Below are 15,175 nucleotides of genomic sequence, written 5' to 3' on the forward strand. Positions count from 1 at the left end.
TGGTCTGCCGCACCACCCACTCCGGCCACCATAGACATGGAAAGGGGACTTAGTCCCTTTTTCATATGGTGGTGGCCATCTTGTTTTCCTTTTTTCTTGCCCCCTTGGGGTATAGGCTCTGCAAGCAGTACAAATCTCCCAAGGGGGAAAAAAAGCCATGTGTACCTTGGATGAACCCTGGGGTGCACACGACTTTTATGCGCCGGTGGTGGGTAGACGGATCGGGCCCCTTCGCTTGGGCCCACCATGGCGAGGGCTGCCGGGCCGTTACCAGCCATGTCTGCCAGAGTGTGTGAGAGATGACTTGTGTGTGTTAGAGATGACTTGTGTATGCATTGGGGATGCAGAGAGCTGGAGGAAACACAAGTGAAAGAGGCAAAGAATGGTGTGATGGAGGGGAGAAAGGGGGAGAGACAGAAAGTGTGAGAGAGATACTTCAAGAGATAGTGAGGGGAGTGTGACCAAGTATGAGAGGGAGAATAGCAGCGTGCTGGGGAGAGCATGACTGTACTTTTTTAATTTATTTTTGATTGTATATGGTTTATTTCAAACTTTTACAAATAATTAGATCAACAAAGAGATACAAAAAATAAGATATAAATTGTCCACGTAGAATCATATTAAAAAAAACAAAAAAGAATGCAACAATCTTTGGAAACATTAAAAACATCATGACATAATAGGAAAAAGACTAGTGTAATAGACAGAGAGTGATTGAGAAAGAGAGAGAGTGAAGGAAAAAGAGCAGGAGTACGACCAAGAGACAGTAAACGAGTGACTGTAGATGTCAGCGCAAGAGAAAGAGAGACAGGAAACAACTGCAAAAGACGACACATTTGAGAGAGATGGAGAGAGGCAGGGAGCCATACCAATAATAAGGGACACAGGGAGTGCAAGAGAGAATGCAGGAGAGAGTACACTATAAGAGACAGAGGGAGAAAAGGAGAGGGTAGTATGTGCTAGTCACAGTGCGTAAGCAATGGCTAGAGCGTGCATTAGACAGCTTGAGACAGCACAAGCGAAAGAGACAAGTATTGGTGAGAGGAAGGGGAGGAAGGGAGATCGGCGGAATGGAAGTGCAAGAGAAAAAGAGTTCAACAATGATATTGAGGGAGTGTGTGTGTGTAACAGAGAGTGAGAGAAAGAGAGAACAACGAGAGGCAGTAAGAGTCTCTAAGAGAGAAAGAGTGCATAACATGAGAGCATTAGAGTGTGTGAGAGTATGAAAGAGAGTCTCAAACCAAGTGAGACTTACAATGACTGAGAGTATTTGGAGAGAGTGAAAGATATAGAGCGTGTGAGAAGGAGAGAGTAACAGAGAGATGGTTAGAGAGTGTCTGTGAAAAGCAAGCGTAAGTGTGAGACAGGGGAAGGGAGGGAGAGTGTGCGATATGATATTATAGGTTATTTATAACGCGCTTAATACCCAGAGGTTTCTAAGCGCAGACCCGGGGATCGAACCTGTGGTGCTCAGTGTCGTCTTGCTTCCAAGGCGAGCACGCTGCCACTGAGCTATCCTGACAAATGGTCCCGCTTGAAATTAATGTTTTCAATCCCCGAATCACCCACATTTCCGATGATTCACCGATCCTCAAACCTTTTCAGAAAATGCTGCCTAACACATTTTAGATAGTGAGGAGACATTTTTCCTGTATTATAATCCTTTTGTACCATTTAGAAAAAGCTATTATTAATGTACTTTGATTCATTTGTATAAGGATTTTTTAACCAATACAATAAAAAAGAATACAATAATACAATTTATTGTGAGAGGCCTGCTGTAAATAAAAACACATATTCTAGCAAGGACAATTCCTAGTTTAAAGCTGGGCTGTAATAGAAAACATGTTATGGTTTAAGCTAAGGCGGGCATGACGAGATATCCCTGACAGTAAAAATACTTCTTTTGATTTTCCAGCATGGGCGAGTCTTTCACAATAAATAGTATTTCTTCTGTTTCTAGTGCCGGGCACAAGTGTGCTGCAAATAGTCAAAAAAAGGTTTAGCGCATACAGTTGTAATGCAGAGGTCACATTTATTTTCTTTTTCTACAGTAGGAAGTCCCTGTAGCAGTGATAAGATTTTTGATATTACTAGCCCTCAGATCACCTGCGCTAAAAATAATTGTCTTTTCCTTCTGTGGAAGATATAGAGTAAGTTCTATTTCTAGCACGCACTGCTTGAAACAGAATTAGAAAAAATACTATTTTGAACCAATTGAAAACCAGTCAATCTGAATGTTCTGGGCTGGGAGCATTTTATGAATAGTGGTCGTAGTTTCTAGGGACCCAACACTGCAGAACATTTTCAAAGGAGTCTCCCGTGAGGTTCCTTGTGATCTTGGGAAATTTAAGAGGAGTTACAGATGGGTGAAACATTACCCCCAAAAGTGCAAAAAGAGCGTTGTGTGTGGCTTGTGGATGGGGCAGCATGACTAGTGGTGACACAAGGGTTTCGGACCAGATTTGTGGGTTTGATCAGGTCTCGAAACTGGCTCGTGCATATATGAATTCTTATTGAGCCCGCCGACATGGCTAGACTAGTATTTATTTATTTATTTATTCAATCTGAAAAGCGCACATACAACCCAAAGGCATTGAGGTGCTGTTGCAGATACATGTCGGGAACAAACGTAGTCATACAATTGTGGTTTTTGGGCATAAAGACATAAGGTAGCCCATGTCCCAGTTGCATTTGTAGCTATAGCGCAGATACAGTAGACCAAGTCCATAGTGCTAGTGGAGGCCCGCCAGCTCAAGCTGCGAAATAGACTTGGATCAAACACGGCTTTAATCCATGGACCTGGCTCGAACCGTGACCAGTTCAGTAGGGCTAGGGGCAGGTTTGAGATCAGCAATGCAATTGAGGTGCCACAGCTTCCAGTAAAAATAGTTTGGGTCCATACCTGGATGCCTTTATTGTACTGTAGTGTGTGCCCAACCAAAGAAGATGATCTAGAGCTCCAGCAAACAATGGGCAGATCTATGTAAACCCTGTGACTTAGCAAAAACCAGCACACAGGAGAATCCCTTCAAACCAGTAACGGTGAAGGCTAGGGGCAGTGAGAATTTAGCGAGTGCACTTTCCACATCCAAGAAGACTAGTTCCTCGCCCGCTGAGATTACAGAAAACTGCATTATCACCTTCTCCAGGCAGATTGACTTTGCATACATTTTATAATCCGGAAATATGATTCCACCTGGATCTTTCTCCAGCCTAAGATTCTTAAGTGTTATTCTGGACTTCCCTCCTTTCCACAATAAGGAATCAAGCTTTGTTAAGGATGTAGGTTAACCAGGAGCATTCTCAACTGGTAAAGAAGTAATGGATTGACCATTGACCATTGATTTATCAAATCCTGTTCATTCCACTGAGAAAGCATACATTAGGGCCACTTGTCCATTGTTTCTTTGAGTTTCCTGCTCAACTTCTTTCAATTCATCTGTAGGGAATTATGTAAACAAGGGGTGACAAAAATACTCCCAAGCATGTGTTGGTTTTTATCTTCCACACAATACCTAGTCTTCTGCAGTCAGCTTTCATGCAGCACTTAGACAGCGGCATCATGTAATAACCATATTAAGCTTACAGACGAAGACGTTTATAATAACCTTCAACCAACTACATTAAATAAAGGAAGAAAACATACTGGATCCTCGATATATGCCAGGATGTCATCTGTATATGATAAAACCTTAATGGTCCTGCCAAAAATCACCACGACTTTGATCGCAATGTTTCTCCTAATGCTTTCCAACAGAGGTTCAAGAGACAGAATAAATAACCGAGTGGACAGGAGACTGCCCTGATTAGTTCCTCATTTGACGTCAAAGTAGTGTAAGGTCACACCATCAACAAAAGCTGAACAATGAGGGATTTGAGGGGTGAAATCCCCTGAATATTAAAAAAACTGAAAAAAACATATTTATAAAAAAATGAACTTTACAATGATGTTTTTAAGATCAAAAGAAAAATTGGGCATTGCAAATTGTTCTTTTTCTCTTGAGTCCTTTAAAATAAGGTCGATTCACATATAATCACAAAATCAGAATGCACATGCCTGGTTATAGGTAATAGTTTCGAATGCATAGGATCGAATGCCAAAAGGGTCAAATCTAAATGACCTAAAACCAAAGGGTCATTTTTTTTCTTTTTTTATATATGCTTGTCAGTATCCTGACCTGAGCGGCAATGCTCTGGAGTTTATAGCTTTTCGCAATAATCAGCAAACACGTTAGCAATATGCTGATCCTGCATAACTACCAGGCCATTATGCTTTTTAACACAATGAATATGTGAATTCATTTTGTTTAACCTTCAGGCAGGGCACCAAGCACTTGCCAACCCTACTAGCCCCATAGCCCCACCAAAAAACGGGGCCTTGATCCTTAGAAGTGTGAAAAAGGCTGGTCACTGCTGTATTATATTTAAATCTTAGATGTAACAACTGAGGGTAAATGTTTCACCAGCCAAGAATTCCTTTGTCATTTCCATCACCTGATCAAGCTGTCTGTCCTTATTACAATGTCTCTTTTGTTTAACATTTCCAACATATTCTATAATGAAGCACCTGAGAGAACTCTTGAAAATATGCCAAATGTTGTGTACAGATGTACGTGAAGGCACATTAATGGAGGTGAATTCTTCAATACAGGCTGGGACCCTTCCCTTAAAATCCTCACTAGACAACACATAATTACTGAAGTGCCACCTACATGTCTTACAACTGCACTACCATAATTCTAGCTTGATGGCTACTGGGTTGTGGTCCAAAATCACTAGGCGGCTAATACACACCATAACCATGTCAACTAGTCAGCTAATACACACCATAACCATGGCATTCAGAACGGGATTACCGATGAATACATAATCCATTCTTGATAAAGATCCAAGTACTACAGAGAGAAATTTCTCTTGGCAGGATGTAGGACTCGCCACACATCTCTTATCCTCAAACCTTTGACAACACCCTGAACTGCCCTGTGATTGCTATGTACTACCTATCTGCTTTAGACTTCCAGTTGAGAATAGAATGACTAACCATACTTCAGTCCCTGGTAGCAATAGGTTCATCCCCATAAAAAGTAGCTACATTTTCTAGAGATTCATTTAAAAGATTGGATCATTCTGTAAAGGGTCATAGATATTAACCCATTAACCTTCATTTACTCAAGTACCCATCTGCTTTCTTCATCAGAACATTGGGAAACCACAGTGGCTCGGAGACCCCTGTGCAGCAAGACTCACACTAAAGAGCCAATGGGAATTTAAGCCTTAGCAAGTGGGAGAGAACTATATGCACTTGACCGGCTGTGATAGCCCCTTAACATTCCATGAGACCATACTAACAGCCATCATTTGGGGAGAATGATGTGATGTCAGAGACTGCCTAAAGTGCACTGCCTGCCCACACCGGCCCCATTGTCATCCAGCATTAGCCATTTCCTATGCATATGCCCTCCCCCTGTGAAAAATAAATACAAGAAAACTAAAATGAGAACTTATGAATAATGAAATAGTCTACGTTACTACAATCAAACTATGGCAGAATGTAATCTGGACACTGGAATGGGGAAAGCTGGTTCCAGTAAGGAATTATACCTACTGGGTGCAACAGGCCCCTTACTTTCATATGTCCAAACATCTGGTGTGTCATCAGTGCACACATGGACTGTCCGACTTGGGTTTGGAGTTAGGATGTTGTAGCTTTCAAGACTTGCTATATTGCAAGGATTTTGTTGAGTTAAACTATCACCTTAACATCACTTTTACTAAAGTCTGTCATTATATATATAGCGATCGCAGAAAAACAGCAAGCCAGTGGGATGTTTTACTTGGATATGAGCGTTTTGATCAAGGCTGTGGATTACAGCATCCATCTTAAACATATGCAGTGATCAGAGGGCTTTGATGGGGAGCAGAGCAGAAGGGCCGTGGCTGGGGAGTTTGCAGTTTGCTTTGACTAGTGCACAAGGAAGTTGCAGTCTTTGTGCACCGCTGTGAGTCACAGCTGGGTTAATAGCTCTCCAGTCAGCAACTACTTTTGTTAAACGGGTAAACACAAAATGTATTCAGCAGACACAGCTCATTAGGGGCCTGATTCAAAAAAGCATTTTATAATGGCACATTCCCATAGAAAAAACGTTCTGTGAGTCAGGCCCTAAGTCTGTATCTGGCAAATACATTTTCAACAAGCAACTCATGCATGTCCTAAACACGTGTTGTTTGCTGTTCCTCATTGCTAAAAAAATATAGTAACTGAATATAAGGTGCTGGGACATTGTCAGGCACTCCTGAACCCCCAATAGGGGGGTGGGGGTGCTTGCTTCTTCGCAGGGCTTGTGGCATCCTTTCTAGATGGACGGCCGAAAGATGAGGAGTGTGCTTGCAGGCAACATCCTTGTCCCTTGTTCAAAGACTCTCTGGCATTTCCTACCTAGGAAGCTTGCTTGCAGAACCTAGGCTATGTGCTTTCTGGGTACTGGTTCTAGAGCTGCTGGATGGGTCCTCTGAGTCTGGTATCTCCCTCTGTTCCCTGGTAGATGCTTAGGGGAGGGATCTTGCTTTCCTCTGGGAGATCCTGACCTTTCTTCACTGGCGGAAACTATAAGGTAGATTGTACCTTCAGCCAGGGCCCAAAACTGAGTTTTTCTGCTTATGGTGAAGCCTTCAGATGATCTGCTAAGTGAGGAGCTCAGCCCTCTTATGAAACCAAATGGACCACAGTGTTTGGTGCAGGCTAATCCTACCTTAAAGAACCAATCTGGGGTTCCCACCAAAAATATTCTGTTATGCACAAGATCACCGTCTGAATGCTTTGCAACAGGAAAGGCAAGAAGTGACATTATGTACTCCTAAGTCCCACCCATCTTCCTGTGTGTTGTAGATCAAAGTGTCTCACTGGTTAACTGAGCCCTTGATAGCTCTTGATCAAAATGCAGGTCTCCTTTGTAGTTTGTGGTTAGAACAGACTTCTGTCTGCCTCAAATCACATACTTCTCATTCTGAAAGGAGTCTGCTCTGCATGGGTTGCCTGTGGTAAATAGTGGACCAAGTCAGACCATTCACTGTCCTTCCTACGGAGGGGTGGGTAGTAGCTTCAAGTTGACACATTGCATATCAAAGAGGTGTTCATTTTCCTGCCCTTTGTTAGGTTCAGTGTCCAGGCCTATTCGCAAGCCTGTTTCAATTAACACCACACAGAACTTAGACAATATAACAGGACTGATACATGGAGCCGTTGATATTTATTAGGCTGGCCATGGGAGGAGGAAGGTATTGACCTACCTTCTCATCTGGATGTTTTTGTACACCTCTCACTGTCATCTGTCAAATAAATGTGACAAGGAGGACTGCGTCTCTAGGCTGTCCCCCATAGTACCTTGACTATGTGTTTGTTGTGCTGCAAGTATTAGAAAATAGGTTTGGATTAGCCCCACACATTTTCAGAGGTTGATCTCCCATCACTTCATTTCCTAAAAAATCATCAAAAAAAGCCCAGGCAAGGGCACACTCCCCGTGAGAATGGTTGAATGCCTCACATGACCCCCCACATGGGGTGCTCGGGATTCAATGGGCCCCTCCTCCATCATCGCAGTAAGACATAGCTCAGCCCCCGCTTATTGTTAAGGCCTAAATATCAGTAGAAATGTCAAGGTGCCTGACCTGCCTCTGCACACTAGCTCGGGGCAAACACTGCCAAGGATGCAGTTGAGGTTGTTGAGTGAGGTACATTACTGACTCTCTGTGCACTCACTATGCAGAGCTATCAGGAAAGGAAGCTAAGAAGAAATATGGGGTGATCTTATCTATACAATTATGTTTGTGGCATTACAATGGCATACCTTGGCACTCTAGCATGACAACATGAAGTCAGTGGCAAAAATGTGGCCACTTCTCAAAACGTTTTTGCAGTGGCAAATTAGTCTGCAACTGGAAAAAAAAGTCCAAATGATGCAAACGGTGACCATATGTGACAAGTTGCAATGAAAGGAGGAATACCTGCATCTTTAGGGGCGGGCATCAGAGTGTATGATTGACTGGCAATGGTCAGGATATGATAGGTTATTTATAACGCGCTTAATACCCAGCGGTTTCTAAGCGCAGACCCGATGTTTGAACCTGTGTTGCTCTGTGTTGTCTTGCTTCAAAGGTGAGCACGCTGCCCCTGAGCTATCCTCCCGAGACGAGGAAACACAGACAAGCATGCCTACACAAACACACAACAACTACCTTGGATTATAACTTGGTAGAAATAACTGAACTTTTTACAAATATGTTTCAATGGAATGTTTTTTCTTTCCCCCAAATTTTACACCACTTTCAGGTAAAAATGTAAATTATATGTCCCCATTTAAGGTTCACATAATCTTTTCTGTTCCACGGGCTTGTGCCTGGTTTTCCTAAGATATTTTTTTAATCGGGTCCATTTCCCAATTCGTCTAACAAAAGTGCACAATTTTGTTTAATTCCCAGAAAGATAGCTCAGCAAGTTAATTGCTTGTTTCTGTCTTCTGAATTACCTGGTATATGTTTTTCCCGGCAAGGCCACCCCAGCCTTTGATCCTTCTGAGGGCAGTACATCGTGTACCATTGATAACACCTACTATCACCATAGCAGACAACTCGGTCTATGATTATGAGTAAAGGTAGGTAGGACACTAGCCTCTGACTCAACTTTCTTGCGCTGCACTTGGGGGTTTCCCTGGGTTGTGAGGTTTAAATTGAGCTTCGTATTGGTGTCTCAATGTGTTTTGGCCCGGTTACCTTGAGCTTGAGAACAGTGAAAAGTCTTGATATTGCGGTTTCCAGTGGTTAGTTGGGTTTTAATATCATTATTATTGTGAACAGCCAAATAATAAGGATATTAAAACCCAAATAACCACTGTAAACCGCAATACCAAGACTTTTCACTGTTCTCAAGCGCAAGGTAACCGGGCCAAAACACATTCAGTCTGTGATGTGTGCTACATAAATGCCAAATATTCTTGATTTGAGGACAAGAAATGACTTTATCCCTCAGATGGCTATGGTTGGAAAAGAAGCTTAAGGATGGCACAATGGTAAAAGGGTACTTAGCTACTAATCCACTCGTCCCAAGTTCAATATGAGGAGTTAGAAATCATTACCAACAAGTATGGTGGCTGGGGCGCAGTCAACAATGGCCCCAGTCTTGGAGCTTTAATTATTTGATTTTCAGCCCTATCTCTCTGCTAGAAAACAGTTTCTACTTCTCCTACGGTTCACCTCATTTCCGATCTTTTCGGGGGAGCCTCCTGAGTAGCAACCCACGACAGCCTTCAAACCGCACGGAGCTGCCAGCAAGGGGCTCAGGAATGAGGGCACCAAGTCCCTTTCCACTCTTTCAACTAGTCCAGCAATGCAATCCAGGGAAGGCGGAGGACAAACCATGCATCATTTCAGTCTCTCCATCCCTTGGCTCCAATCAGAAGTGGAGGCACAATGAAGGAACCGGAGGTGGAAACACTCAGGAGGGGGCGCAATGCCATTAGAGCCTAATTGGCTGAAAGTCGTTCTTCGCTGTCAAGAGTATAACTGATGTAGCTTTTTTTTCTAAAAAACAACTATTTAGAAAACCATGTCTTGTTACAATATGTTCCAAACCCCATCACACTGCCTGCCATTATGGTATGTAGGGTATATGAAAATGAACTCTGTTTTTTTCTGTTTGTGCTGCGCAAGCAGTGTTTATCCAACTGCACCTCGCTCTCTGTTATATTTTCCTCTGATTTGGGACTAGTCAAAACAATACACTGGGGTTATCAATCTTGAAATATAATGGGAGTGTGCAAACTAGGGGCCCAATTCATGGAATATTTGCCGGGTTCAAAGTTAATTTGCACTGCTGAAAAGTGACTTTGCACTACGGACACAAACCCTGATTCATGGAACTGTGCAAAGTGTATTTTTGACATGCAAAGTCTGGGCAAAGTCATTTTGAATTGCAAAAATGACTAAGAGCTGACTTTGTCCGGACTTTGCACTGCAAAAATACACTTTTCGCAGCTCCATGAATCAGGGTTTGTGTCCGTAGTGCAAAGTCACTTTGAACTGGGCAAATATTCCATGAATCGGGCCCTTGGAGTATATTGTGATTGGCAAAATGGTAATATATTGGGGTGTGCTAATCTCGAAACATATTACCAGGCTACAATAACTGGAAATATACTGGGATTTTGCAACCTGGAAGCATACTCGAATGGACAAACTGGCAGTACACTGGAATTGTGCAAACTGGTTCCATATTTTTATACTGCCGGCAGGGACTATACTGCAAATGTGTAACATGGATTTATTTATTTATTTATATTATATTTGTATGTGACAATATGACAATATGTGATTTGTGGAAGAGTAATCTAGGCGAATGTCATAATGATGTAATTGCACATTGGAAGAAATCTGAGATGCTGAAATAACTGCTGGACCCATATGCAGGCAACCTTACGTTTGTTGTGTTTGGGGTGAGTGTGTCATGTCTTACGGCCCTTTCCCTCCCCATGAAATAATATACCACAACGTTTGGTCACGTGTTGGCAATAAAAGGGAATAGGATTTTATTGTTACAGATATGGGTATGTAACATAAACAATAATCGCATATCATCATAATATAGCACTTTTGGGCACCGGGTCCTGAGGTTACCCCCTCTGGCCACCCAATGCAGCCAGACCCTTAGGCTGTAATGACTAGAAATGAATTGGGCACAGGACCCTGGGTGGCAGAATTCAATTAACAGCGTGTCTTCTGGTTCACATCCAGGATTTCAGGTCATGGGGGGGGAACGAAACGACAAGAGAGACTTGGGTTCAACCGTCCCCTACCCAGGAGAAGCGGCGCCTTCCGTTTGGGGAGGAGGTCGTGCAGAGGGTATTGCTAACAACATTTGTTTAATGGGATTCTCAAAATGTGGATGAAGGTTTAAAACTAAATTGCGTGGTATAGTCTATGCTGTGAAAAAGGCAGCCCTAGGGGAAAAAGCCAATTGCTGTCAGCCCTTTGGACACTTCTTAGGGGCGACCAATCCTGCTATCAACAGGGAAATAGATCGGGCGAAGGCGGGGGGCATTCCAACCCGATATGGGAGAAGGGAAACAGCTGATTTGGCTTTTCATAATGTAAAAGAAGTTTGTGTTGCTCTTCTGGCGTGTGCGCCATTTATATATATGCTGCAGTCACAGCTGGTTAATGCTAGCATTTAGCAGTTGCAGCTGCGCCTAAATCGCCCTTGCACAAAATACGTGATGCCGAGTTGCCTGTTGGGCCATTGCGGCGGCACAAAAATGGGTTCTGCTGCCACAGTGGTGTGACAAAATGGGCCGCGCCAAAAGGCTTGCACCGAAATAGGGTGCACCGTCTCGGTGCAGGATAGTAACCATGAAGCAGGCAGTAAGACAAGAGGTCCACCTTTGAGCTACTGATATGTTGACTGGGTCGTAGGAGGAGAATTAGGCGATGGCTGTGACTTCAATAGGAGTGGCAGACTGGATAACACAGAGACATGATTTAGACTTGAGATTTCCACAGATTTCGAACTTTTTCTGGAAGTTCATGGGCTCCTTATGAATTTCAGTGATTCTCTGGCCATGTGGTTCCTTCTATGCCATCATCAGGAGTGATAGCAAAGGCTGCAGACAAGTCGAACAGAAGCAGAGGTGAAGACTTGCCTGCATCCTTGATCTCATCCAATTGTTTTTTTTTAGTTCATGCAGGGCAGATTCGACTCCGTGGTCAGGTTGGAAGTAAGATTGACGCAGACTATGGATGCTGTTAGATTCAAGGTAACGCTGGATCTGCCCAGTACAGGATCTTCAGGAGGAAAGGGACAGTGGCGATAGGCAGTAGTTATTTATGTGCTGTTATTGTAATGCAGAAAGGTGAATAGTGTGATATAGGGCCAGTTCTCTCCCTATCCCCTAACCCTAGATAAGTGGCTCATCAGCGCAACCTAGGGATAGTAACATCACAAGGGTTTAGGAAGATATGTTGGAGGGCAAGTTTAGCTGTAGGCGACACAGTTGAGAGAAGCTTACGAATAACTCTTAAAATTGATAAGAACCTGTGATTTCTTTTGTGTGAGAAACATAAGGGCCATCACAATATAAAGTTGGGTCCTCCTTGCTGCTCTGGTTGATGTAAACAAGAGATGGCTGTCACAGTTTGAGTGACAAATACACGTGCAGGATACCTGTTAACCTTTTTAATTTAAGGATGTTGATGTATGTAACAAGGAGGACCTTTTTTTGCATCCCTTTCACTTATTGGCACTGGTGGACGAGGAAGCACTCTAAAGCCTAAATACAAAAGTTAAAAAGGGCTAATGTTGAAACTGCAGCTACATCTCCCATCTGACAGGCGGCTCTTGCCTACCGCTGGGCTCGCGGTTTTGTCTGTCAACCACACGTTGGAAAGTTTCACATCTTTGCAGTGATGGTGCTGGGTACAGACTGACAGTTGTTCTTATTTTTATTTTGGCTATTTATAGCGCAGAGCCGAGCTTTGATGAGCCGCCACCGTTTGACACCTTTTCTCCATGAGGTTGTGCTGGAGTCTTTGAACCCTTCACTCCTTCTTGACATAAATTAAGTAATCAATGAACTGAGAGAGTTCATTTCCTGCTATTGAATTAATGACTAGTTCAGTGGCTGGGTCAAGAAGCCGAGCAGAGGTTAAAAGGCTGAGATGAGGGACTAAATGGAATCGAAAATGTAGGAGTCAATCATTCAGATTTCCACCTGTGGAACACAGCAGGTGAGGCTGTTATTGTAGTTTCCACACCTCGAGTTAATGGCACATTACACATTAATGCAAGCATGTTTTGCAATATGTTAACATTTACATAGTATAGATACGCATTCTAGAGTCTGGTTTTGTCTTGCAATGCATCAGCACTGACAAGAAACCACATCTTCCCCATCATACGTGATCTCCACGGCTGCCCTTTCCTGCAAGGATTCTCTTTAAAATGACATGCATCACATACATGCGGTCTCCAATGGAACCCCATCTTACCTGGCATCAAAACTCTGTATCTCAGGAGGTTCCTGCACCTCCTGTAGCTCGAACATCAAAAGGTTAGAGCCCACTCTTACCCATAAGGAAAGGACCAGAAAGCAGTCTTTCTCCTACTAGGCCCCATCCCTCTGGAACCCACTACCCATAGAGGCTCCTACTATCCCTTCATCATTCTGTTCCCAAAAATCGTGAAGACGTGGCTCTATCATCACTTCCTCCCCCAGGACTGAAATCCTGACAATCCCCCACAGTATTCTGTTACTGTTAAAAATGCTAGCCCAACGCTAGCCTCAGGCTACTCCTGAACTCTGTAAAGCTCTCCTCTGCCTACAGGCCAGATTTATGCTATAAACAATTAAAAAAAATAAAGAAACAATTCTATCTAACAGCAAACAAATCACCAAGGCCGCCCATGTATAGTCTCACAAATATGCTAACTAGTGAAATATAGTACAACATTAATATTTCATTCTCTCAGGGTTTTCTATATGCACACATACACAGACCCTCCCACCCAAACACACAAATATAGCTTGAGAAAAAAAAATAGGGTTCTCTTTTGAACTAAACATCTATGCTCATAATAAATACCTGTTACATCAACATTCGTCCTCGTCACCAGTGTGATGATTATCATGACAGTTGATGTTTTAGTATTTCTTCCAGTACAACTGAGACACAGGGCACATCAGTTCCAATTTCTTGCCTTTCCTACTGGCCCATTCCCCACAGCGTACTCTCATTGCCCCCTAGAAGCCACGAATGTACATTGCAAAACGTTCCACATACGTATAGATGGATAGAACATTAGACATGCAATAGAGCATGTCCCTTCTTATCACCATAAGGGAGTGCTTTGTTCTAGTCGCACACACGGACATACACACTGTGATAACAGGCATTTTAATCCTTGTAAAACATGGTCCTATGGACACGCCTTCGACATTGGTTCCATACCCCCTCTAATGCGAGACATCTCCCAGTTGTCAATATGGAGAAGCTAAACACCAATATGCATCTTGTTGAAGTATCTTTTCGAAACAATCATTTGCAGCAGTTTAATAAGAATCACCTCAACTACAGCTGTGCACTAAACATACATGCAACTCAAGAGATCTGCTTATCAACTAAAGGCCATCAATTCTCAGAGAACTTTGATTGAATACATAGGAAGCTGAACACTGCCATCCCATTAATCACTTTTCTAAATGGCAAAGTGATTGTGTTTATTGAATTGCTGGATTGCCAACTTTCTGTTTATGATTTTGGGGGTGGGACAAGCTGAATCTGCTCAAAGACCACTGTGAGGAGTTTGATCATCCACACAGTGGGTGTGCGCTTGCCTAGGTTTTTTGAAATTTTAAAAATATTGAATGATGTTAGATGTACCTCTGGTAAATATGTGGGGCTAATCCCATACATTTTCCAATTCTCACCACACGACATACACATAGACCATGTACTCTGGGTGGACACAGCCTACAGGAGCCATTCCCATGTTATATTTAGTTGGGATATGACAGCCAAGACTACATTAAGGCATCTCAGAAGAAGGAAGCAAAACCTTCCTCCTGCCATGCCCAGCCTCATTAACTAACAAAGGCTCCATAGATCCACCCTTCCCTCTGTTAGCTGCTGGTGGCAGCTTCGCATACTAGTCAGAGTTAATTCAAACAGGCCCATGTCTGACTTGGTTGCATGACTAACAAAAGAGACAGGAAACCCCAACAACCGTTGATATGCACTGTGTCAACCAGCAGCCAGCTTCCGCCCCTCAGCATCAAGGGCAGTTAATGTCATGTCTAGGGCAGCTGTTTACAGTAGTCATCCCCGCAGGGGGACCTCATTCAGAAGGTATGAGGATGTGGTTTGGTGGTGAAAGAAAGTCTGGTCTCACCACAGCTTCAAGGGAGATCTGCAGCTTTAATCAGGAACCACAGAGAGCTCCATTAACTAGAGAGACCCTTTGATCCACAACAGACAGGAAGAAGGGTTGGAATTAGTATTACATGTTTTCACCCCTTTATCTTTTCTGTTGCAAAGCACTCTGGTTATGACTTCATGCATGCTGGAGTTTGCTGTTGGGGGCCCAGGTTTGGTTCATTAAGGTAGGATTAGCCTACCACAATCACTGTGG

General features: G+C 43.1%; 1 protein-coding gene across 3 annotated transcripts in view; it reads right to left on the reverse strand.

Annotated features, from left to right (window-relative positions):
- The window catches only part of LOC138566364 (contactin-4-like), a 1,270,454-nt gene that overhangs the window by 1,072,034 nt on the left and 183,245 nt on the right, over positions 1 to 15,175 (reverse strand). The gene's annotated exons all lie outside the window — the stretch shown is intronic.

This window comes from Ambystoma mexicanum, chromosome 2p, assembly GCF_040938575.1.
Source record: "Ambystoma mexicanum isolate Mex_15411 chromosome 2p, UKY_AmexF1_1, whole genome shotgun sequence".
NCBI classification, from domain to species: domain Eukaryota; kingdom Metazoa; phylum Chordata; class Amphibia; order Caudata; family Ambystomatidae; genus Ambystoma; species Ambystoma mexicanum.